This window comes from Vulpes vulpes, chromosome 3 (assembly GCF_048418805.1).
Source record: "Vulpes vulpes isolate BD-2025 chromosome 3, VulVul3, whole genome shotgun sequence".
NCBI classification, from domain to species: Eukaryota; Metazoa; Chordata; class Mammalia; order Carnivora; family Canidae; genus Vulpes; species Vulpes vulpes.
The window spans coordinates 132,884,538-132,911,444 of record NC_132782.1 but is presented as its reverse complement, the minus strand read 5'-3'; the positions used below and the strand labels follow the sequence as shown (position 1 = coordinate 132,911,444).

At 37.4% G+C, this 26,907-nt stretch overlaps 1 pseudogene; it reads left to right on the top strand.

Annotated features, from left to right (window-relative positions):
- LOC140598080 (CD9 antigen pseudogene) overlaps window positions 1-26,657 on the top strand; it is a 32,879-nt pseudogene extending 6,222 nt beyond the window's left edge.
- Window positions 26,658-26,907: the final 250 nt, after the last annotated feature.

Sequence of the window (26,907 nt, the reverse complement as noted above, 5' to 3'; positions counted from 1 at the left end):
GCTACATTAAACACACCCCATCATTAGTAACATTAGTCAGTTATTTCGATTTTAAGTACTTAAACTGAGCCAACACACAGTATATTAAAACAAAATTGGTTGAATTAGGTAATTTCAAAAGACAGAGTTTAGGAAGGTTATCAGGGAAAGATTACAATTAAAGTAATTTCAGATTAAATGCTGAAAGGCTTGAGGAAGCCCATTAAATAGAACCATTTACTCGGCCCGAGTTCCCAACCAGTGGTGAACTAAACAAGAGATAGGGGTCAGAATATCAGCAGGATTGACAGCAAAGGCCAGTCTAGGTTGAAGGACATGGTTCAGGTGTGTCAGCAGTGGATGGAAGTAAATTCATTCACTCAGTGCCATGCAGTGCAGAAAAACGTAAGCCTACCCGGCCATCAAGAACATCAAGCATTGAAGGGATGCATTCTCCAAGACCACACTGTGTAAATGCTACCATCTGTGCATCCAATTTCTACTTTAGAAAATTTACATAGAAAATCAGATTACACAATGAGGTATCACCTCACACTGGTCAGAATGGCTAAAATTAACAAGTCAGGAAACAACAGATGTTGGCAAGGATGTGGAAAAAGGGGAGCCCTCTTATACTCTTGGTGGGAATGCAAACAACTCTGGAAAACAGTATGGACATCTCTCAAAAAGTTGAAAATAGAGCCATCTTATGACCCAGCAATCGTACTACTGGGTATTTATCCCAAAGATACAAATGTACTGATCTGAAGGGCCACCTGCACCCTAGTGTTTATAGCAGCAATGTCCTCAATAGTCAAACTATGGGAAAAGCCCAGATGCCCATTAACAGATGAATGGATAAAGAAGAGGTAGTATTTATATACAATGGAATATTACTCTGCCATCAAAAAGGATGAAATCTTGCCATTTGCAACAATGAAGATGGATCTAGAGCATATTATGCTGAGTGAAATAAGTCAATCAGAGAAAGACAATTATCACTTGATTCCATTCCATTCTTTTTTAATTTCCTTCCCTTATTTCTTGTTTTGTTTCTTAAATTCCACCTATGAGTGAAATCATACGGTATTTGTATTTCTGACTGACTTATTTCACTAGTTCCATCCTCATTGTTGCAAATGGAACTAGAGCATTATCATGCTAAGTGAAATAAGTCAGTTAGGGAAGGAAAAATTAAAAAAAGAGGAAAACTGAGAAAGACAAACCATAAGAGACTCAACTAAAGGGAACAAATTGAGAGTTGCTGGAGAGGAGGTAGGTAGGGGGGTGGAGTAACTGGGTGATGGGCATTAAGAAGGGCACTGATGGAATGAGCACTGGGTGTTACATAATACTGATGAATCACTAAATTCTACTTCTGAAATTAAAAATACAATATATGTTAATTAAACTGAATTTAAATTAAAAAATTTTAAAAGAAAATCAGATTATAATATATGTTTCCAACAAGATGTTGAACACAGACATGTGCACGCACGCACACACACACAAATAGTATGAGAAAATGGCTAGGCTTTGTATGTCTAGCTCCTTTCCCAAACTCACTAGATAGATAACTCACAATACCTCTGTGGGTTCCTCTGTAGGTTGGACTAAGGGGTGAGGCAAGAGGGAAAGTCCTCCCCATAGAAACTATAGGTTTGAGCAGTAAGTGATTCCCATCACCCATAATTAATGCAAATGATTACTAACCGATTGAAGTTTATTATGTTTTCTTTCAGTTGCAGAATGGGAACATAAATACACACTTCATTTCTCTTTGGTTCTACTGGTCAAGATTACAATCATAAATCTATACAGATGCGACCGAGTATGTATCTATAAACTCATTTGTAGGGATGGAGCTTGAACCCCAAAACCATAATTCCCTAAACTGAAATTCAGCTGCTGACTAAAGAAAGTTAATACTGAGCAAAAGCATTCCATAAATTACATCTGCACTGTATGAATACCATTATTCATTCCTTCAATAAGCTTTCATTGAAGATCTATTGTATTCCAAACAGTGGGCTAGGAGATACAAAGATGGTCAGTTGAAATTCCTGACTTCTAAGAAATAGGCCCCCCTAAAAAAAATTCAAAGAAATAATATACCAAATTGGTACAAATAATGTACCAATTTCAAGAAATTATGCTACCAGGTGTTATACTATATATTGGCAAATTGAATTTAAACTTTAAAAATTAAAAAAAGTCAAATGAAATGAAATTCAAAAAAGAAAATTATGCTACCAAAATATTAAAAGTTTAGACCATTCCTTTTAAAAATAAAAAAAGTTTAGACAATTCCAATACACAAGGGAATTCATGGGGGAAAAATATCCTCTCAGACCAAAGGGGGATAGGTTGAAACACTAAAACAAATTTTAGTATTGAGATATCTGGACAGCCACCTAGAAAAAACAAATTTTATCCATTTTTCACACCTTAAGGCAAATGGCAAATTAAATTCCAAACAGATCAAAGACTTTAAGTGTACAAAAATAAAATCTCAAAAGTTGTGGAAGAAAACATGCAGAAATGTTTTATAACCTTAGAATAGGGAAAGTCTTTCCAGTTATGACTAAACCTAAAAGCTATCTTCTCATCTACAGGTTTGACTAAGGAAGGACCTGCTTGCAAACTCCCCGATATAGTTCGCAAAATACAAGGCAGCTTACTTCTTCAAGAGCAGCAACAAAGAGAATAAGCTTCTGTTGCTTCCAGTCTCTGACCTGTACACTCCCTTTTAAAGGGCCCACCTGATTAGGTCAGGCCCACCCAGGATGTCCCTTTTGACTGACTTAAAATTAAGTGGTCAGGGACTTTAATTAGATATGCAAAATCCCTTTACTGCTGACCTATTCTCTTTGTTAGAAGCAAGTCACAGGTTCTGCTCTCACTTAAGGAGAGGGAATTGTACAAGGGCATCACCTACCAGGGATCACCTTAGCCTGTGTGCCACATCTCCTTAATATATAAAGAGTTCCAAAAAAAAAAAAAACTCAAAGAAAAAAAACCCAGTTGAAAAATTGACAAAGAACATGGATTTTTGAAATACACATGTCCCAGATAAAGCATACAAGTGGCCCTTAACCATATGAAAAGATTCAACCTCAGACATACCAAGAAAAATGTCTTTTTAAAAAAAACCGCTCATTTTGGCAACAACGTCAAACTGTTAATGTATTATTTGTGGGATAATATGCACTCTTCAGCATTGCTGGCAGAAGTATAAATTTTTTTAAAAGAAGTATTTATTTATTTGAGAGAGAGAGTTGAGTGCAGTGGGGTGGGGCAGAGGGAGAGAGAGTATCTGAGAATCTCAAGCAGACTCCTTGCTGAGCCCTGACATGGGGCTTGATCTCACAACCCCAACATCATGACCTGAGCCGAAGTCAAGAGTCTGATGCTTAAACCAACCAAGCCACCCAGGCGCCCCAATACCAATTTGTTTAATGCTTATGGAGAACAACTGATAATTGGCAATATCTACAAATGTACTATTCCCTGTGATCTAGAAATTCCATTTTAAAAAATGTACCATGAAGATCTAAGAGTACAGGCATGAAATTACACTGATTTCAGCAATATCTGTAAAAGCAAAAGACTGGAAAAGGCCCAGATATCAGATGTCTAATAGAGGATGGACTAAATTAACTATGGTACATTCATATAGTAGAATAGCATGCAAACTATTAGAAAGCACGAGGTTGGGCAGCCCAGGTGGCTCAGTGGTTTAGTGCCGCCTTCAGCCCAGGGCCTGATCCTGGGGTCCCGGGATCGAGTCCCACATCGGGCTCCCTGCATGGAGCCTGCTTCTCCCTCTACCTGTGTCTCTGCCTCTCTCTCTCTCTCTCTCTCTCTCTATCTATCTCTCATGAATAGATAAATAAAGTGTTTTTTAGAAAAAAGCACAATGTTACATACCAAATACTGCCATGGGAAAAAAATAATGTGTAGAATAATATATATAACAGCTACCTTTGTTTTAAAAGAAGAGGAAAATAATATAATTTGTATTCGCTCCCAGATACATAAATCAATCCTGGAGGATATGGATATACATCTAGCAAGGATATAGAACCCTTTACATCTATATGTGATAGATAGAAAAACAATAGGTAGATGATAGATCGAATCCTTGGCTCATATCCCATGATTGCTTCTCTGATTATACCTGTCCATAGCCAAACTTTCAGTCTTAAATTGAATCAGAACTAAAGTTGTATTATTCCAACATTTAAGGTGGAAAAATTCCTATAGATGTGCAACGGTAAGCTGGCTATTGCTGAATCCATAATTGCCCGCATTGGCCATATTCATATTTCTCATGCATGTTCTCTCCTGTTCTTGAAGGTCCCAGCTCTATACCTGGTGGATGCTAGCCGTACATACCAGGTAGTTACGTACTAGATGGGACGAGAGTACACAGCGACCTCTGATCATTGCCTCCTGGTATGCTCAGCGAAATAATCTAACTAACTTCTATAGAACTTTACAGTCAGCAAGTGTTTTTCAGACACCTGCGATTGTCTAAATTGACTTCACAGAACATGGCAATTTGAACTCCTATAGTTATCTCTGCTCCCTCTTGCCCCTTCCTAAAATGACAAAAGAGGAATGGAAAGCTACAAACCTACAAGGACAAAGAGGACAGAAAAGGAAACAAAAACAGAAGAGAGATTTTTCTTATCTCACTCGTATATGAACAGGCAAGCGGTCAGTCATTCTGCAAAGCAGGAAAACCTGAAGCCTAAACCTATAGAGGGAAAAACTAACAAAAGCAACTTTATTCAGGTCACCAGAAGCCCGGAAAGCAAAGAAGTACCAGACCCAGGAAAGTTGGATGGGTAGTCTATAGAAAGCTTTGCTATTCACAGTCTGCGACCAGCTACCTGGCATCTCTAGATTTTTTTATTATTATTATTCATGAGAGAGAGAGAGAGAGAGAAGGAGAGAGAGAGAGAGAGAGGCAGAGACACAGGCAGAGGGAGAAGCAGGCTCCGTGCAGGGAGCCTGATGTGGGACTCGATCCTGAGACCCCAGGATCACGCCCTGGGCCAAAGCAGGCGCTAAACCACTGAGCCACCCAGGGATCCCCCTCTGGCATCTCTAAAAAGCCTGTTAGAAATACTGCATTCCAGGGGCACCTGGGTGGCTCAGTGGGTTAAGTGTCTGACACTTGATTTCAGATCAGGTCACGGTCTCAGCGCCGTGAGATGGAGCCCCGCATGGGCTTCCCTGCCAGCAGAAAGTCTGCTTGAGATTCCCTCTCTCTCCCTCTGCCTCTCCCTGCCCCACAAATAAAATTTAAAAACCTTAAAAAAGGAAATAAAGAATTCTAGGTACCACTCCAGACTTACTGATTCAGAGCCTATTCCCAGGTGATCTGTAAATACATTAAAGGCTGCAAGGCAGGGCACCTGGGTGACACAATCAGTTGGGCATCTGCCTTTGGCTCAGGTCATGGTCTTGGGGTCCTGGGATCCAGCCCCACATCATATTTCCTGCCCTGCGGGAGTCTGCTTCTCCCTCTCCCCCTGCTCCTTCCTGCTTGTGTTCTCTCTTTGTCAAGTGAATAAATAAAATCTTAAAAAAAAAAAAAGTTGCAAGGCATTTCTACAAAGAGTGGTTCAATTTCCAGGACTCCTCCCACACCCCACAGAGCCATGAAACTGCTCCCTCCCACCCCAGCAGGAGATAAGAAGTTTTCTTCCTGGCACATTGGAACCCCAGAGCTCCCACATTCGGGACCACCAGCATTGCTGAAGATAGGACTGAAGTGACCAAAAACAGGGTTTCCACTCAAACTTACATAGGAAGGAGCAAGGCCCACAGAGTCCTTACCCTGATCAGCAATCCAAGGTCCCGCAACAGGTTGCCATCCACAGGTAAAACACTAGAAATTCCCCTTAGGTGAAACCAGCTAGCCCAAAAGAGAAGACCTACACACACCGACATTTGGGGATACCCAGTGAAAAATCATTTCCTCACATTATTATGTTGATGGCAACAAGAGAGCAAGGCATACAAATCTGATCCTGATCAGAGGAGAAGGTGGGATTTTTTTAAAAAATTTTTTAAATTTTAGTTAACATACAGTGCAATATTGGTTTCAGGAGTAGAATTTAGTGATTCATCACTTACTGTAGACACAACACCCAGTGCTCACCACAAGTGCCCTTCTTAATAATTACCCAACCCCCATCTACCTCATCCGCCACCCATCTCCCTCCATCAACTCCCAGTTTGTTCTCTATCGTGAAGAGTCTCTTATGCTTTATTTCCTTCTCTCCTTTTTCTTTTCGCCCTTCCTCTATCTTCATCTTCTTTCTTAAATTCTACATATGAGTGAGATTATATGGTATTTGTCTTTCTCTGACTGACTGGTTTCATTTATTATAATACACTCTAGCTCCATTCACGTCATTGCAAGTGGCAAGATTTCATTCTTTCTGATGCCTGAGTAATACGCCACTGTACATTTATACCACATCTTCTTTATCCATTCATCTGTCGATGGACATCTGGGCTCTCTCCATAGTTTGGCTATGGTTGATAATGCTGCTAAAAACATTGGCAGATATAAAAATCTGTATCTTTGATCCTTTAGGTAAGTACCTAGTGGTACAATTGCTGGATCATACGGTAGTGCTATTTTTAACTTTCTGAGGAACCTCCATACTGTTCTCTAGAGTGGCTGTACCAGTTGCATTCCCACCAGCAGTGCAGGAGGGTTCCCCTGTCTCAGAGGAGAAGGCAGTCTTTTCCATATAACATGCTTTCCATCTCTCAGGAAAAAAAGATTTATTTGCAATATATCTGCGATATATTCCACAAGTGTGGAAGGGATGTAGTCACACAGGTAGTGATATTATACAAAGACATTTATTGAGAGACCATGATTTGTCCTTTCCCTGTATTACCACAATTCCATCCTCACAACTGATGAAAACACTATTATCCTCTTTCCTCAGCTGAGAACATTGAGAGTTTAGAGGGATTAATAGACTAAGATGAAACAGCAGACTGAACACATACCCACCACTCTTGCTTCCTCCAGAAACATTCACTTTATTTAAGTGAGTTAGGGTGAACAGGTGAGGGGGCAGTATTTTTGCAAACTTGTAAAAACACGGAGAATGGTAAATGACTGAGCAGACCCCAGAGTGCTGTATCTCAAACTGGTGTTGGGGGAAACAGTGAACCAACATAATTCATAAAGCAGAAAAATGAGATTCATTCTTTGGGGGAGGATTGGTAACAAAGTCCTTGACCTGGGGACTCAATGTACAGTTCAGAGCATGAGTTCTGTACTGAAAACGGACTTCTCTCCTTGGCTCCCAGAACACTGACCGTCAGGCATGCCCCCTCCAGGCAGGAGATTGCAGGAGTGTCTGCAACCCCACTAGAGTCTAACTAGTGCAAGAGAAAAATTCTAAAGACACTGATGCTAGAGGTTCTCCAGGAAACAGATCTCTCTACAGGGAGGTCACATTAACAAGCTGCGCTCATGGGCTTAGAGCCACCAATCCATCTAAATGATATGCAAGATTGGCAGAGCTCAGAATATGTGGTAGTACTCAGTATTGGCTGGAATATAGAGAAACAGACTCCCTCCTACACAACTGGTGAACATGTAAATTGGCGTAACCTCTTTGGGAAGCAATTTGACTATACGTTTCACAGCAATTTAACTGCCAGGAATTTATCCTTCAGCAATTTCACTAGCAATTTACTTGCAAAAATAAGCCAAGATATATATGCAAAGATGTTCACTGAAGCATTGTTTATCACAGAAACTGAAAGAAAAACAACCTAAATAGCTACCAGTAAAAAAAAAAAAAAAAAAGGTCTAAGACACTGGGTCCACTCATTAAATGGAATATACACAACCATTAAAAACAATGAAGTAGATCTATACGTGTTGATACGGCATGATTTCCAAGGTATAATGAAAAGTGAAAACAAATTACATTCAGAAGAGTAAATAGTAATATACTACCTTTACAACTGAAAATACGTATACATATTTATATTTATACACACATCTGCTTTTAGATGTTTTTACAACGTGCCTTAAAAATTAAAGCAGCCAAACTACATGAAGAGACTCACTGAGCAACACTACGGATGAGATATGACAAAATTATATAAATTAGTATAAATGGCTCAGATAAGAAAAGAATGGCTTTCAACCAATTAAAGCTAATATAAACAAACTATAAAATAACAAAGAACACTCCACAGTCTACCTGAGGCTGATTCTTTAAAATTGTAGCAATGTGGATAAGGGAAAAACTCCAACTCATTTAACCTAGGAAAGATTATAAATCATAGTAAATAATATTTGCTACAACAATGAAATCAGGAAAAGCAAATTCAAGCTACATAAGCTACATGGAATGGAAAAGAAAATTCAAGCTACATAAGCCCTTGCATGGAATGTAAAACATTCAAAGCTCAACTCATTTTCCTGTTGCCTAAATGTCCTGTATTTGCAGAAACATTCTCCATCACCTTGACAGTTTTCTTTTGTATACAAATTTTATTTACCTGAATTATTAATGCTGCTTTTGTTTGTGCCCATATCTTAATTTTCCTCTCTTCATTCACCTGTCATGAGTGTTGTGATTCACATTTCAGGAGATGATGAACAAAATATTTCTTTGGGAAACTGGGGAGTGTCACCAATGTTTTTGTACTGGTAAGAGATTATTTTGTTTGCCAGTTTTTTAAAAAATGAGCATTTCTCCTTTTTTATAAACTGTCAGTCACCGAAATTACACTGTAAGCTGTATTGAATGGATAAAAGATAGACTTTAAAGTATGGATTGTGTGTCAGACAAGAAAATATAGGACATAGAGACTCCAGTGAGCAAGCAATTCACAATATGAAGTATGTACCTTCAGGAAAAATTCTTCAGGCCAGTCATAACAAACAGCAATTAGTAATGTTCATGAGAGTATTATTTTCGTTGTACAGCTAAAATTTTCATATTTTTCCTAGCATCACCCTATGTAGTACACAATGTTTAGGCTCAAAACCTATTTGATTCAGCCAGAAGTTTTGTTGAAGCAAAAGTTGTGGACGGAAATCCTCAAGAGTTGAGATTATAGCAAGATGATCTACTCAACTGTCATTGAGAAGGAGGGGACAATTAACAGCCTTCCAGATCCCCTTAAAAATGTCCTCGTAGTTTATTCTGTTTTATTTTACAATAAACTAAACTGTAATTACTGAAAAGGAAGAGAAAGCAAATCAGTCTTTTTTGCAAGAGCTCCTTGCAACTCTGTAAGGAAAGACAAATGCCTCACAATTCCCACAGAAATTGCAAAGATTCAGTTGAGATATTAGAAGACCATATGTACAAACACCCTATGATTTCAAACAGACAAGCTCATTGGGAAGAAAAAAGTTTTGTCTTTGATTTCTTTTAGAACGATAAAATGAAAGGGACAGTAATACATATTTTAAGCCCTGTGAATTCACAATAGGGCTTTAGAATAAAGAGGTAAAAACCTTTGAACTAACAAAGGTCCATCACCATGCACTTTTATTCTCACAAGCGACTTGTGAAGGAAATTATGCTAGATGGAGGGACCAGCTGGCTCTTGCCACTACACCTTTAGTAACATAACCCATTTCCAGACGGTATCAATCTAACCAGAATGGACCATATCATTGACTCCTGTTGGACCTCTCCTTTTATCGCATAGACCTGTTTTTAGTGCAATGCCCTGTGAAAGCACTCACTCACTGGCTTACATCTGAGTGTCTCTTTGTACTAGCCCAAAGCCTGAAGTCTACAGACTGCATTAAGTTGATTAAAGTAGTCCCAGAGACTACCTAGGCTTTTACACTACCCTTAGATTAAAGACCAAAAAAAAAGCCTCATTCTTCTGAGGATGTTTCAGTTTTGGTTGGGGAGGTAATTTGGATGAGGTGTTGGGGTTTCTGGCATTTTTTTTCCTGGTTTCATTTATTTTCTCTGTAATTTTCAAAGAAGTCAACAAAAATACAAAGGCTCTTATGTCAGAAAAAGAAAGAAGGCTTTTATTGCAAATGATTTCTAATTACTCCTTTGTTCCAAAAAGACAGCTGTTACAGCTGCTGAAACAAGAAGCCATCACTATGTCCTAATGAAGCATTCCTCTTGGGCCCTGGGGAAAGAGCACTATGGAAGTATCAGTGAGTTCCCTAAATGTAACTGGATGGAAATGGCTCCTTAGTCCAATTCAAAACCTAAAGGAAAAACTGGAGGTCAAAAAATCAAATAGCCTGTATGTGACATAATCATAAACCCACAAATGAATCCAGAAGATGAAATGGGACACAGCACAGTTTGAGTGTCTGTTTTCTAGCATGCTGGAAAAGATAAAGTATAGCAGTTAAAACATGGGGACAGGAGTTGAACCCCTGGGGCTATCTGAATAGCTTCACCAATGGCCTTGGGAAAGTCACTTAATCTCCAAAGCTCAGTTTTCTAACTATAAAAATGAGATAATTATAGTATCTACCTTGTTGGACTACAAAAGAAAAAAAAAAAAAGACCTTAAGAGAAAAGGTATCCTAACTATTTAGCATGCAGTAACACTCAATACACCTTAACAATTACTACTATTCTATATGAAATATTTTCTGCAGTTCAACAAAGCAAATTTAGAAGTAACATATGGTATGGTTTAAGTCACTAGGCTTAGCTCCAAACGATCTGGATCTTAATTCTGGCACTGACATTTATTTGTGGTGTAACTACAAGCCAGTTTTGTTGGGGTTTTTTTTTTTTTTTTTGGTTGGTTGGTTATTTGTTTTTAAAGATATTATTTATCTAGTTGAGAGAGAGAGCAGGAGCAGGGGGAGAGGCAGAGGAGGAGTGAGAAGTAGACTCCCTGCTGAGCAGGGAGCTCAATGCAGGAATCGATCCATGGACCCCAGATCATGACCTGAGCCAAAGGCAGATGCTTAACTAACTGAGCCACCCAGGCGCCCTACAAGATGGTTTTGAAGCCTCACTCTCTTCATCTATAAAATGAGGAGTTACACTAGATTACAGATTCGTGTATCCAAATGCCTTCTCAGCACCATCACTCTATATGTTCAAAACTGAATTACTGTTCTTTCCCCAAATTTCTGTTCTACTCGGCCAGAAAATAACTTTTATTCTCTTTTCGAGCCTCAAGTCTCAATAAATTTCCCCATTTCAGTAAATCACACTGTGATTTACCTGGTCCTTCAAGACAAAAACCTTAAAATCATCCTTGATACCTCTCTTTTTTCCATATCCCATACCAAATCCAATAGCAAGTCCTATTTGCACCTACCCACAACACATATCCAGAATTTGACTACTTTACCTTACATCAACAGCTGTCTTTCTAGTCCATGTCATCACCATCTCTGGCATGGATTACTGCAATAGCCCCCTCCCAGTTGGACTGTACCTTTTACAACTATGAAATATTCCTCCTATCACTAATAATGCTTTTTACCTTAAAGGTCTACTTTCTCTGATATCAGTAAGGTTGAAAAAGCTCTTTTGATTAGTGCTTTTAAGCTTATCTTTCTCTATCTTTTTACTTTCAACCTTTCTATATCCTCAAATATTTGCATTCTTTATTCTCTATAAGCAGCGTATACTTAGATTTTGTATTTTTACCCAGTCTTACAATTTGACTTCTACATAGAGACATTACAACTGATATCTCAGACATTTAAAGAATTATAAGAGCTGCTATGTACAACTTAATGCCAGCAAATTAGACAACCCATGAGAAATAGAAAAATTCTTAGAAACATACAATTTAGCAAGATTGAATGAAGAACTAGAAAATCTAAATAGACAATTACTAGTATGGACACTGAATCAGTAATCAAAAACTCCCAACGCAGAAAAAATAACAGAACAAAATGGCTTCACCAGTGATTTTTACCAAACATTTAAGGAATTAACACCAATCCTTCTTAAACTCTTCCAAAAAATTAAAGAAGAGGAAAACTCATGACTCATTTTATGAGGCAAGACTTATCCTTATACCAAAATCAGAAAGGACACAACTAGAAAAGAAAACTACAGACCAATATCCTCAATAAACATAGATGAAAAAAATTCTCAATAAAATGCTAGCAAACTGAATTCAGCAAAAGGATCATTCATCATGATTGAGTAGGATTTATCCCTGGGATGCAAGGATGGTTCAACATATGAAAATTAGTCAACATGATACATCCCATTAATAGAATGAAAAAGAATCATACGGTCATCTCAATAGATGCAGAAAAAAAAATTGACAAAATTCAACATCCATTTATAATAAAAACTCTTACCAAATTAGGCATAGAAGGAACATTTCTCAACATAATAAAGGAAATGTAACAAGCCCATGGCTAATATCATACTAAATACAGTGAAAGAGGGTGGGGGTGAATGGGTGATGGGCACTGAGGGGGGCACTTGACAGGATGAGCACTGGGTGTTATTCTGTATGTTGGTAAATTGAACACCAATAAAAAATAAATTTATTATTAAAAAAATAAAAATAAAAATAAAATAAAACATAAAATAAAATAAAATAAAATAAAATAATAAATACAGTGAAAGATAAAAACTTTTCCTCTAAGACCAAGAATAAGACAAAGGTGCCCACTCTTACCACTCCTATTCAACATAGTACTAGAAATCCTACGTAAAGCAATCAGGAAAGAAAAAAATAATAAAAAGTATCAGAATTATAAAAGAAGAAGTAAAATTGTCTTGATTGGCAGACAACATGATTTCATACACAAAAAAATCCTAAAATCAGTAGCATTTCTATACACTAACAAAATTTCTGAAAAAGAAACTGATCTCATTTACAATAGCATCAAAAAAATACTTAGGAATAAATTTAATTAAGAAAGCAAAAGATTTCTAGCCTAAAAACTGTAAGACATTGGTCAAAGAGGGGCACCTAGGTGGCTCAGTTAGTTAAGAATCTGCCTTCAAAAAAAAAAAAAAAAATTAAAAAAAAAAAAAGAATCTGCCTTCAGCTTAGGTCATGATCTCAGGGTCCTTGGGATGAAGCCCTGCATTAGGCTCCCTGCTCAGCAGAGAGTCGGCTTCTCCCTCGGCCCCCCTCTCCCTCTAACCTCTCTCTCTGCCCCTTTTCCTCTGCCTCTGTCCCTCCCTGTTTGTGCAGGTGAAAGAAATTGAAGAAGACACAAGTAAATAGACAAGTACCATGTTTTATGAATTGGAAGAATTAATATTATGAAAATATCACTACTACCAAAAATGAATAAATTAATAAATAAATAAAATATCACTGCTATCAAAAGCTGTCCATAGATTCAGTGTAATCTCTATCAAAATTCCAATGGTATTTTTTATAGAAGTAGAAAAAACAATCCTAAAATTTAGAACCACTGACCCTGAATTGGCAAATAAATCCTGAGGAAAAACAAACAAAACAGGAAGTATCATACTTTCTGATTTTAAACTATACTATAAAGCTATAGTCCTCAAAATAGTATGGTCTTGGCATAAAAACTGACAAACAGAACAAAAGACCAGAATCAAAAGCCCATAAATAAATCCAAGCATGTATGGCAAATTTATATTTGATACAGGAAACATGAATATTCAATGGAGAAAAATAGTCTCTTAAAAATGGTGCTGGACCACTAGAAACGACGAATACCCGCCATTTGCTTCAACGTGGATGGAACTGAAAGGTATTATGCTGAGTGAAGTCAGTCAATTGGAGAAGGACAAACATTATATGGTTTCATTCATTTGGGGAATATAAGAAATAGTGAAAGGGATTAAAGGGGAAAGGAGAGAAAATGAGCGGGAAAAATCAGAGAAGGTGACTGAATATGAGAGACTCCTAACTCTGGGAAACGAACAAGGGGTAGTGGAAGGGAGATGGGGTGACTAGGTGATGGGCACTGAGGGGAGCACTTGATGGGATGAGCCCTGGGGTGTTATGCTATATGTTGGCAAATCAAAATCCAATAAAAATATACAAAAAGAAAAAATAGTGGATATTCATGTATAAAAAAACTGGATCCATAAATTATACCACTCACAAAAATTAACTCAAAATGAATTAAAGAATTAAATATAAGATGGGAAACCATGGGGATCCCTGGGTGGCGCAGCGGTTTGGCGCCTGCCTTTGGCCCAGGGCGCGATCCTGGAGACCCGGGATCGAATCCCACATCGGGCTCCCGGTGCTTGGAGCCTGCTTCTCCCTCTGCCTGTGTCTCTGCCTCTCTCTCTCTCTCTGTGACTATCATAAATAAAAAAAAAAGATGGGAAACCATGAAACTCCTAGAAGAAAACATAGGAACAAAGCTCCCTGATATGAGTCTTGGTAATGTTTTTTTGGATATGATATCTATCTGATGAGGGGTTAATATCTAAAATACAAATAACTCATACAAATCAAAGCAAAAAACCCAAAAAACAAAACCACAAACACAGAAACAGAAACAACCCAATTTAAAAATGGGCCAAGGACCTAAATAGTTCTCCAAAGAAGATACAGGAAAACCAATAGGAACAGTAAAAGATGCTCAACATCACAGTCATACACGTTAAAATACACGTTAAATACAAACTAAAACCAGAATGAGATATCACCTCATATTTGTTAGAATGGCCATCAAAAAGACAAGAAATAACAAATGCTGGCATGGATGTGAAGAAAAGGTAGATTACTATTGACGGGATGACAAATTGGTACAGCCAGTATGGAAAACAATAGAGGATCCTCAAAAAATTAAGAATAGAACTACCATATAATCTAGCAGTTCCACTTCTGGAAATATATCCAAAGGAAAAAAAAGAAAAACACTAACTCAAAAAGATATCTGAACCTCCATATTTATAGCAGCATTATTTATAATAGCCAGCCATGGAAACAACCTAAGTGTTCACCAATGAATGAATATGGAATATTATTCAACCATAAAAAATGAGAAAAACCTATCATTTGTGACAACATAAATGGACCCTGGAGGCATTGTGCTAAAAGAAATAAGTTAGACAAAGACAAATTCTGTATAATCTCAGCAATATGTGGAATCTGAAAACAAACAAAACAAACGCAAATCAAACTCATAGAAAAAGTGATCAGGCTTGTGGTTACCAGAGGTAGGGAGTAAACTGAAGGAGAATTGAAGGAAGGTAACCAAAATGCTTCCCGTTATGAGATAAATAAGGACCAGGGGTGTCATGTACAACATGATGACTATAGCTCACACTGAAGAAAGAAGAAAGAAAGTTGCTGAAAGAGTAAATACTAAGAGTTCTTATCATAAAGAGAAAATTTGTCCCCTTAATTCTTTTCCTCTTTTTTTCTTTTTATTCTATTTGAGAAGATGGATGTTAACTGAACCTTCTGTGGTAATCATTTCACAATATATGTAAATCAAACCATCATGCTGTATGTCTTCAATTTATATAGTCATGTGTGTATTATTTCTCAATGAAACTGGGGGAGGGGAGAGATGCTATTCCATTGTCTTCTGACTCCCATGGCCTAAATCAAGAAGTCAGCTGAAAGTCTTGTTGATGTTCCTTTGAAAATAATGTCTTTCTCTGACCTAATTTAAGACTCTCTCTATGGATTAGTTTTTAAGCAGTTTTATATATGAGATCCAGGTATTTTCATTATATTTATCCTACTTAAATCTGTAGGTTGATACTTTGAATAGTTTTGGAAAATTGGTAGCCACTAACTCTCTGAATATTACTTATACTTTATTCTCTCCTCCTCTCCTTCTGGGACTTCAATTACATGTCTTTTTCAGAATGTCCCACACATTGCACTTATCTGTTTTTGTACTATTTTTCTCTCTGTGCTTCTGCTTGGGTATTTTTTATTGGCTTGTTTTCCAATTCCAAAAAATTATAAGGTCTCCAGATCATGTCATCTGCCCATCAGAAAGCCTTTCTTATCTCTGGTAATAGCAAGGGCAGCTATTGAAGAAACTAATCTTTTCTTTTCTTTCCTTTTTTAATTTTATTTATTTATTTGATAGACCAAGGGAGGGAGAGACAGCAAAAGTAGGAGGAGCAGCAGAGGGAGAGGTAGAAGCAGACTTCCCACTGAGCAGGGAGCCAGACACAGGGCTTAATCCTGGGACCCTGAGATAATGATCTGAGCTGAAGGCATATTTTTAACCAAATGAGCTACCCAGGCACCCCCTGGGGGAACTAATCTTTTCAAGCCAACCCAAGATTGAGCTGGGTTGCCACTGTGATGAGGTTTTGATAAAATCCAAACTAGTTCTCTTGATCCTGTTCCTAGGACATGAATTCCCAGAGCTTTTAATCATCAACATTGGAGGACTTTGATATCCCCAATCTGAAAGTCTGAGATAGATTCAGTTCTGCAAAGGTTTACAACTTAGCCCTAGCTTTCTACTCCACACAGCTTCAAATGGGGCAAATGTCTTCAAGGAAAGATCTCTATATGAAGATTAGCTATGTGCCTGAGATACCTTAAATTTCCCATTTTGTTATTCAAGTGAGCCCCCAAAAAGTCCAAATTTCTGCTGGTTTCTCTGGCTCTCTGAAATGATCTGCCAAAGGACAAGTCTGGATTTTCAATCTTTAGATACATCCAGATTTAGTTAAGTATCCCAGATGAAAAGTACCTGTGGATACCACTCTTTCTAGGGAATTCACTTCTTGCCCATTTTGCTTTTGGGCTTCCTCCCCTAGAAGGAAGGGGAGGAAGCCCTTTGTTTTCTAAGAATCATGAGACTAGGGATCCCGGGGTGGCACAGTGGTTTAGCGCCTGCCTTTGGCCCAGGGTGCAATCCTGGAGACCCGGGATCGAATCCCATGTCGGGCTCCCGGTGCATGGAGCCTGCTTCTCCCTCTGCCTCTCTGCCTCTCTCTCTCTCTCTCTCTCTCTCTCTCACTGTGTGCCTATCATAAATAAATAAATAAATAAATAAATAAATAAATAAATAAATAAATAAATAAATAAGAATCATGAGACTATGATATCTCACTCTACTTTTCAGAAGCTTTCAAACTAGCTCCTTAAGCTCCTGTGAAGCCTCAAAACTCAGCAAATGCCTTACAGTGAAAACTGGCCATGCATGTGACATCTCTTGGATTTTGTCACTCTAGACCCTCACAATTACTAAAACCTTTATTTCCCCCAGAAGTATCCTTCACCCTGGGCCAAATTCTGATCCTTAGGCCATGTCTAAGTCACTAAATGCCCTGGGATGGCAAAATGGCCCTAATCATAATCTCCCCTCTCTGAAACAGTAGTCCAATTGGTTCTGCTCATTCCTCCCACAGTTCTCAGGTGCTTTTTACATAATGAGTTTTAAAATTCATTCAGCTTTTATAATTGTCTTCAGCAAGAAACACTGCCTTGCCAGGCTCAGAAGTAGAAATCTACAAAAACCATCTAAAAGTCTTTGCTGCTTCTGTTCTGGCTACACTGTAGGTTATTTGCCACACAGAAGCCAAGATGATTCTTTTAAATCATAAATCAGATCATGTCACTGCCTCTGCAATTATAATAAAGTCCAAGCTCCTTATCATGACTCCAAGGACCTAAATGTTCTTGCCCTGATAGCTTCCTAACCTCATCAACTTATATGCTGCACTCTAGCACAGTGAATAGAACTTGACTACTAGATATACTTTGTGGGTAGGTGTTCCAGGCCTTCTAGTTAGTTATTCCTCAAGTGTACATACTGGAAATCCATTCCTGTCCCCTGTCCCACTCTATCCCAGAATATCCCCTCTATGAGACTAGGGACTTTGTCTACCTTGTTCAACCACTTTACTCCCAGCACCCAAAACAGTCTCTGGCCATATCACAGGCACTAGATAAATATTTACTTAATAAATGAATAAAAAATTGAAGCCACTTTGGCTGAAAGGTAGCCAGGGTTCTGATACCATGACTAATTACCTCCTCTTTACTGCCAATGATAACCTAAATAATTCAGAATTAACCATGTATTTTTAAATGAAATTTTAATTAAACTCTTAGAGGAACACTGAAACATATCCAAAGCAACACGGAGTCCCAAGTATCACAGTTTAGAAATGAAATGGGTCACTAAGATTCCTTTTAGTTCGAATAGTCTAGCCAAAAATAACATGTTAGGAGAAAAACTACAATTGAATATCCTAAAATGATTGTTTCACTGATACTCTTTTGGGGGGACAAGTAAGATACATGTCCTTAGATGCCATAAAATAAAGAAAAACAATGTACTTACTTTATAGCTCCCACTTATTTTCTAATGAAATATTTTTGATTCAGTGTCAAGTTTTAGAAACCCAATGGAAATTAGTTGTAGGCTTCTCTCTGAACAAAAAGGACACTTTTCTCCAGAATGCATCAGAGTCTAGATAACTACATATGCTTGTGGTAATTTCACATGTGTAGCTTACATTTTTGCAGTTTTGTAGTCTGGGTTCCTTAAGAACTTAGGCACAGAGTTATATATATTTCATTTGTGGGTGAAAAGGGAAAAAATAAAGTGTTTCCACTGACCTATGCTCTACTTTCCTGAAGATAAAAAAGGACTTCATGTTTATGGAACTTCACAAAAGTAATGACTACATAAGGTCCAAACAACTCTAGTCCCTGAAAAGAAATGCATTTCATCAAAAGAGGTCATTAGTAATCATTCACACAGACCTGGTATTTTCTTCCCACCTCTACAAAAAGATTCAATTTGTTCTCTCTCTGTGTGCAACTTCCCATTATTCCTCAGGACAAGATTTCCCTGAAGTACCAGCTTAGAAGACACAGGGCTGTTAGATACACCTTTGGTACCTATCTCTTTCTACCACAATACATATCTTTCAAGATTCCATTGACCCAAGTAGGATATGGTTTGGTTTATTTACTTAAATAAAGTAACACAGAAAAAATGAGTCATTACAAAGACAAAATTTAATCAAGCTAACACTTAAAATGATCAATAATTACCTCTGACTATGGAAAATTTATCTGGGGACAACCTAAATCCATGACCAGAAGGCAAATTGTGGGTGAGATAATGCAAAATTTTTGGTGTTATTCTTAGCTCACCTTTACAGTAACATCATCAAATATTATTATAATACCAATCATAGCCCCAAACCAATACCATATATCTAAAAGAAAAAAAAATCAAGGTAATTTGAGATTTATACAAGTTCTACTTACTTTTTACAATTAACTTTGCATTTTTAACTCCCAAGTACTCATGTTATAGATGAGTAATTCTCAAATAACAAAACACCTGAGAATTTTTCATGACTAATACAATTCTAATTGTATTCTAATTGTCTCTGTTTCTCAGAGACAAAGACAATTGCTCTTCAAATTAGTCTTTAGGATTCAGATAGTTAAAATGCTTCTTATTTCTGGGATCAAAAGTGAAAATACTTTTGTCTCCAGATTTTTGAGGAGCATGACGATCAAATAAACTAGAACTGTTACTTCTCATCTCTGAGGTTTAACCTATAATTCAGAAGTTTCAAATGGTGGCCAGGAGACCAAATCCAACACATAAATTTATTTGATCTATAAAGTGATTTTTTTTTTTAAAAAATTGAATTCATTGAATTCCTCTTCTTAGAGGAATTTTAATTTTTAATTCATTCATTCATTTAAAAATCAAGAAATTTCACTTTAAAAATCCAGATATTTAAAAAAAAATCCAGATATCCGGATTTTCTTGAAAAAGACCACATAGGCTGTGCTTTGCACAGAGAATCAGCCCAAGTAGTAAGTGGGGCTGACATCCAGAACACACTTATTTGCTGTGCCAGGTCTATATCCACAAAATGTAGGAGTGCTTTTATCTAATTTGTACAATGGCGCTATACAGCCTAGAATGATACTAACTCAGGGCCTTCATTCTCACATGGCAGCGATCACTTGGAAGATTTAGACAAAGAATCTAAGTTTGAATTACGCCAGTCCTCATCACACCTTGTTATCCTCCTGCTTTGCTATGTTAGGAGATCTACCTGGTTTCTATCTAGACATTTTATTTCTATTTAGATATTTGTTCAAACTTATTAGACTAGAAAGCATAAAGCATGAAGGTAGGATCATGTCTACTTTTCTTTATTCTCTCCCCAACACTAGCACATAGTAAGAACTTTAAACTTCCCAGTAGAATAAATGAAAAAATGAAATGACTTTCCATGTTGCACCAGAAGTTAGGAAAAGAGCAAACTCCTTCTCACTCCTTAATCCATGGCATGCTTTTCCAACATGAATCAGGAGATACCTCAAAATAAAATCTTATGTCACATGAAAAGACAACAATGAAATACACACTTGAACAGTGTATACAAAATTAAACATTTGCTTTGTATTGACATTGATTTTCCTGGGCAATTAAACTGTAAAATATCATGATGCATTAAATCAAAAACAGAGAGGGTCCAACCATCCCTACTACCAAATAGATGCATAAGGAAGCTATTAAGAGCTCAAACTCAGATCACATGATTCAGAAATCCAGTAAAAGCTACCAATTGTCACTTTTCAAGTGGCCCCAGGAAGAATTTTAGGGTGATAGATGACTAAAAGATATATTTAAAGGTAAGAATTTGGGGAGTCTAAGGATGTCCCAAAGGCAGTCTTAATAACAGAATGGGCCAACAGCACAGTTCAGTGACTCTTGAACATGGTCTCCTTTTTAAAATAAAATGAAAACACACTGGTACACCCAGAAGACTAACTTACTCAATTGTCCTCCTGTGGACAGAAATACACTGAGACTTTGGCAGGGTTTGCTCAATGAAAAAAATTAAGTAGTTGACACCTTCTAGTTAGCCAGCTTGAATTTAAAATGTAAAAGCAAGTGAGATTTGTCTTTCCTCTTTCTTTGAAAACATACAAACTGGTACAATATACTTTAGTGACCCAGGTTCCCCATTTTTATATTTGTGCAACTGGAAATGGGATGCTACCTCTATGTGTGTAATGTAGCACAAAAGTATGATCACTGAGGCATACAACCAGAATGTGTCAGTTCAGAGGGGGAAAAAATCTCCCATCTCTGGCAAAATATTTTACACTAAAAACTATAGCTATTCCAATGCAAGACTTACTAAGTGACATACCCAGGGGAATAAGTAGCCTCATGTTGCAATAATAATAATAAGATCTGGTTTGCACAAGGACTGGTTTGATCTCTCTTCTTAAAGGATAATGAATTTTTTTTAGCTGCTCAAAAACTGGGTAATTTGTGATCATATATTCCCTAATATGAAAGGTTCCAGTGGCTTCACTTTAATCACCTAGGTCTTATGCTGTTGAAAAAAAAATGTATTAGATGTTGCTTTGATACATAAATGCTTTCTTTTTTTAAAAAAGAGAGGAGATTTTTCTATTTCTACCAGTGAAAAGGCTATGAGCAGAGCTGCCATTCGTTGACTCCTGTTATTTGAGTAGGTGCCTGTAAAGGGCCAGGTGGTGTTTATGCAGATGACTGAGCAAGTTACAATGTGTTCTTCCTTTTGGATAAAACATTAGTGTATCAGATGTGACAAATCAGATGTTCATCTTCCGCACTTCTGCATTATTTTACATTGAGAATTAGATGATGTGCTGGCTTAGCTTTTTGCTTTTGTTTTTTTCTTGAGAATGAGTTCATAAATAAAGTTCTCTCTACACTCTGCATAATCACAGTCTCACAGAATAGCTAACTGGCTAGGTAATATGATAATTACAGCCATACCTATCTTGCATTGTACAAGAGAAAAAGCACGTGTTCTGGGTAACAAAAAGCACACCATTCATATCCTTTAAGAACTATTTAACATATTATCCACTCCCATACTCTTATTGTCAAGGAAAAATGTGATCTTCTCATCTTGACATCATGGGGTGAAGCACCTGATGCTTCAATGTCCACCTAGGAAATTAGCATCTACTGAGCACCAAAATGCAAGGTTCAAAACCATTCTCCACTGTACACAAAGCAAACGCCTACTTCCAATCCAAAAGGTATGCCTTTGGTAGAAGACATAGAATTTTTAAATCAGACTTTAAAAGAGTCCCCAGATCATTTTTTTTCCCAAATCATTTTTAAATATACTGATAACATTTTTACCTACAGAGACAGCATCGCCCCCACTTGGCATTACCATGCTTTCAAACCACTCCAACCTCCTCTGGCTACTTTCCACACTACCATTTTGTCCAAGAAAAGACAGCCAGAGATTCCCCATGAACACAGATTTCCAAAAAATAACAAGTGAAAATTTACATTATTTGGTGTAGTTGATATCTTTATTTTGAGAGCTCCAGTTATGAATCAGAACACTGTGTGGCTAGTGAGAAATTAGTAGATTAAGGTGAGTGAATAGCTTAAAGACTCCTAAAAGTTCTATTAATGCTCTTAATTCATACATCCATTCAACAAATATTTATTGAGTTTCTATCATGTGCAGTTCAAGATAAGACCTTTTTAACCAAGGGACCAATGAAAGAGGGGTTTTGAATACCAGAAGAGAAATATGGAAATACCAGAAGAGAAATATAAGTAGACCAAGGAAATTTCACAGTGTAGGTGGGACCACAGAAGAATTTATAGAAAAGACGTTTTTTGTTGGACCTTGGAAGATGAATAGGCTCTAAGACATAAAGAGTGGTTGGAGACGGATCCCTGGGTGGCTCAGAGGTTTGGCGCCTGCCTTTGGCCCAGGGCGAGATCCTGGAGTCAGTCCCGGGATCGGGTCCCACGACGGGCTCCTTGCATGGGGCCTGCTTCTCCCTCTGCCTCTGTCTCTGCCGCCCCCACCCCGTGTCTCTCATGAATGAATAAATAAAAATCTTAAAAAAAAAAAAAAAAAAAGAGTGGTTGGAGAAAAAGAGGGACAGGAGGAAGGGATCATAATTCCACAGGGCTTAAGTAATGTATTACCACTATGTGGCCACTATTAACAACAATTTCATTATTTAAAGGAATGATTAATAATGGCTCATGTATTTTATAAAATGTATTTGGTATATTTTCATGTTTTACATATTTATTACTAAAATATTGATCTCTTAACATATTTTGGTACATTTAATATATTTATTTATTAATAACTACTTATATAATTATTATTATTGGATAATAATTTATGTATTTTAGCAATACTACCTATCATAATAGCTCCCATTTACAAAGCATTTTTGTGTGTGTGCCATGCACTATTCCCAGCTATATAGCTGCTAAGTAAATTTTCACAATGATCCTGTGTGGTAAGTACTATCACTACTCCCATTCTACAAACAGAAAAGAAATGGAGGTTAACTAACTTGCCCAAAGTCACTACAGGAATGTGGAAGAACTGGGATGATGCTCTACTATCACAAGATTGGCCTTGCCATATGGCCATCTCACGATATGACAGCTTACTTCTCTCCAGTCCAGGAGAATCTTTCTCTTCAGAGTGCTAAAACTGAGTCCTATATAATCAAGGAAGTGAGGATCCCATGGCCTTTGCCATATAATGTAACTGAATTAAGGGAGTGACTATCTCATCATAAAAACAGCCCCATTCATGCTCAAGAGATGAGGATTATACAGGACACATCCACCAGGGAATCTTGAGAGCCATCTTAGAATTCTGTTACACTGTCGCAGAGGCAGATATTGGAAGAAGGACTGATGTGGAAGTTATTTACAAAGACGTTTTCTAAGCAAAAACCAGCAAAGAAATGGGGAAGTGGGCGGAGAAGTTAAAGGAGCCAAACAAGGATCCCAATACTCAGCAAAGTCTCATGAGGGATAACTTTAACTCAATTCCACCAGGGAGCTGTGCAGTTTAGGTTACACCTAAGGGTGTCAGATCAGGAATGAGGGAGCTGAAGTATTACACTCCCATCTCAATTGGCCATTGGTAATAAGACTATGCATCAGGGATGCAAATTCCCAGAATCTTCAAGGTGTCCACAGGCAAACTAGACACTCAAAGCCTAAAAGCAGCTTTCTGACATAACAGTGCAGGTGCTGGCTGTCAAAAGTAAAAACCTCTGGGGATCAACATTAAAAAATTGGCAAAAGGATCTGAGGAAATAGTAGGGGAGCGTTAACATCTGTTACATGAACTTTTTTTTTTTTTTTTTTTGTTACATGAACTTTTGATAAAAGTTTTTAAATATCAAAAGTATATCATTTTGTTGTAAAAGAAATCACATGAATGTAATAAATTGTTTAATGCAACTATGTAGACTTCTGGTTTTGGCAAAATGATAAACTAAGTTAATATGGATGCCCCCTCACACACACACACACACACACACACACATATATATATATATATATATATATACACTATAATAATATATAAATGCTGAATAAATCTGGAAATAAGTTGAGAAAAGGTGATTCTTTAAACCTCTTCATGAAGCCTTGAACTCACTCACAATCTGAACATGCATGAAATCTACCAGAATCAGCACAGCAAAGGCTTTGAGAACTGAACTATGGTGTAGACCACCAGGGAAGGTGCACAAACTGTGAAAACCAGAATAGCACTGCCAACTCTTTGAAAACTAAACTGACATTCTAAGCCCACAGAAGCCAGGTCAGGACTTGAGGTCTAAATTTCCTAGTGATAATTGCTTGCTTTAAAAAAAGAGAGGAGGAGGAGGAGGAAAAGGAGAAGAAGCAGAAACCATTCTCCAAATTTTAACTGAGCCCAGAATCTTATAACATAGCATTCAAAATGACCAAGATACAGTCCAACATGCAAAGAACTAGGAAAATGTAAACAACTGGAAAGAAGAGACGATCAACAGATATCATCACTCAGAGGACCCCAAATATTGAAATTATCAAACAAAAAAAGCTATGGCAGTTATTAGAACCATGCCACCTCAAGTAAGGGCAAATAATCTAGAAACAAATGGAATAATAGGCATTTTTAGCAAAGAAATAGTAACAATAATAAGCACTAAATGAGAATTCCATAACTCAAAATTACAAGAACAGAAATTTTTTAATTCACCAGAAGACCTCAGTAGTAGAACAGAGAAAAAAACACAGAGTCTAGTAACTTGAAGACAGATCTATAGAAATGATCCAATCTGAATAAGGGGAGGGGGAGTTAAATAATAAACAAGACTTTGTATTGGAACAATATCAAAAGGTATAAGATTTGTCTCGCTGGAGTCCCAGGAGAGGAAAAAGAAAATGGTCCCCCAAAATCTTTAAATAATGGCTGAAAATGCCCCAAATTTGGTGAAAGACATAACTTTACAGATCCAAGAATCTCAGTGAACCACACCAAATAAGTTTAATGAAAACCATACCCAGACATATAATTAAAATGCTGAAAACTTTCCCCAATTTTGCTTTCCTCGCCCTTCACAATGTCTTCTGAGAGAATCCCACAGAAAACCTCCACATATAAATCTCAGTGTCTCAAAGCCTGTTTCCTGGGGAACCCCACCTGTGATATAGTAAAATTAAGTTTACCCCTAGAGAGGGAGAGGGGAGAATGGAATTTGGAGCATGAATAGGAATAAAGTTCATAGGCTTAATCTGGGTATCAGTTATAGTGTTTTATTTTTTGTCTGTTTGAAATATTTTATGAATTCTAAAAACATATCTATGTCTCCAGCAGAAATTGTGATACATATCATGGTGATTTAAGCCACATATTTCTGCCAGTCATGTAGTAACTTTTATAAAATTCATATTATATAATGTAGGTAATAATCTGACCCAAAAGTGAAAAAAATCTTTAAATATTGAGATGTCAAGTGAAATAACCTACATGTACTTGGCTCATTTTTTTTTCTTAAAGTCGCTTGTAAAAAATATTTTTTAAAGTCTAGAGAGAAGAACAATTCTACAATAAAAACAAATATTCTATTTCCACAAGACCAAAATGATAAAGACTTTTTTCTAACAGAGTTGCTTTTCACTAGGTTTTTAAATAGCAATATGAAAGAATAATAGTATCAAAAAGAAGTGCAGGCAGCCCCTGACACCTCAGGTCCCGGCCGTGCACACACCAGTAGTCCAGCTGTCCAGTCTTTAGCATACTGGTCAAAAAAGGAACCAGCACATCAAATACCAGCTCTTCAAATTTAATTTCATCTTCTGGCTTGCCAGGATTGCATTCCTTGTCATTGGACTTAGTTCTGAATTGAATCTGAAGCCAAGAGCATCTTGGAGCAAGAAAATCATCATTCCAGAAAGCTTCTACACTGAAATATATATTCTGAATGCAGCCGGTGCCCTCAGGATGCTGGTGAGTTTCCTGGGCTGCTGTGCAAGAGCCCCAGTGCATGCAAAGATTGTTCTTTGGCTTCTGCTTAGTGATATTTGCCATTGAAATAGCTGCAGGCAACTGGGATATTCCCACAAAGATGAGATGATTAAGTCCAGGAGTTTTACAAGGATACCTACCAAGCTGAAAACCAAGGACAAGCCCCAGCAGGACACTAAAAGCCATCCACTCTGCATTGAACTGCTGTGGTTTAGCTGGAGTAGAACAATTTATCTCAGACATCTGCCCCTAAAAGGATTTACTCCCAAGCATCCCAGTGAAGCCTTGCTCTGAGGCCATCAAAGAGATCTTTGACAACAAATCCCACATCACGGGTGCATGGGCATCGGGATTGCTGTGGCACAGTCTTCAGTATGTCCCTGTACAGAGAAGAGCAGAGAGCCGAAGAGCAGAGACATCTAGAGTAAGTGTGTGCCCCTAGGCAGGAAAGTCTACCCCTGGGGAGATGGTTGATTATTTTCTTTGGGTTTTTTGGGGGCTGGGGGGGTACTAACTTTAATATTCATTCTGCATTTTCAAACAAAAAAGAAAGGTATCCTGTGTTTGTCTTTTTAATTCTTTATTCAATATTGGTAGTCGTAGTTGCTTTTGGTTTTTTTTTTTTTTTTTTGCTTGTTTTTGCTTATCAGGTTAAGCAGAAATCCTGCAATGA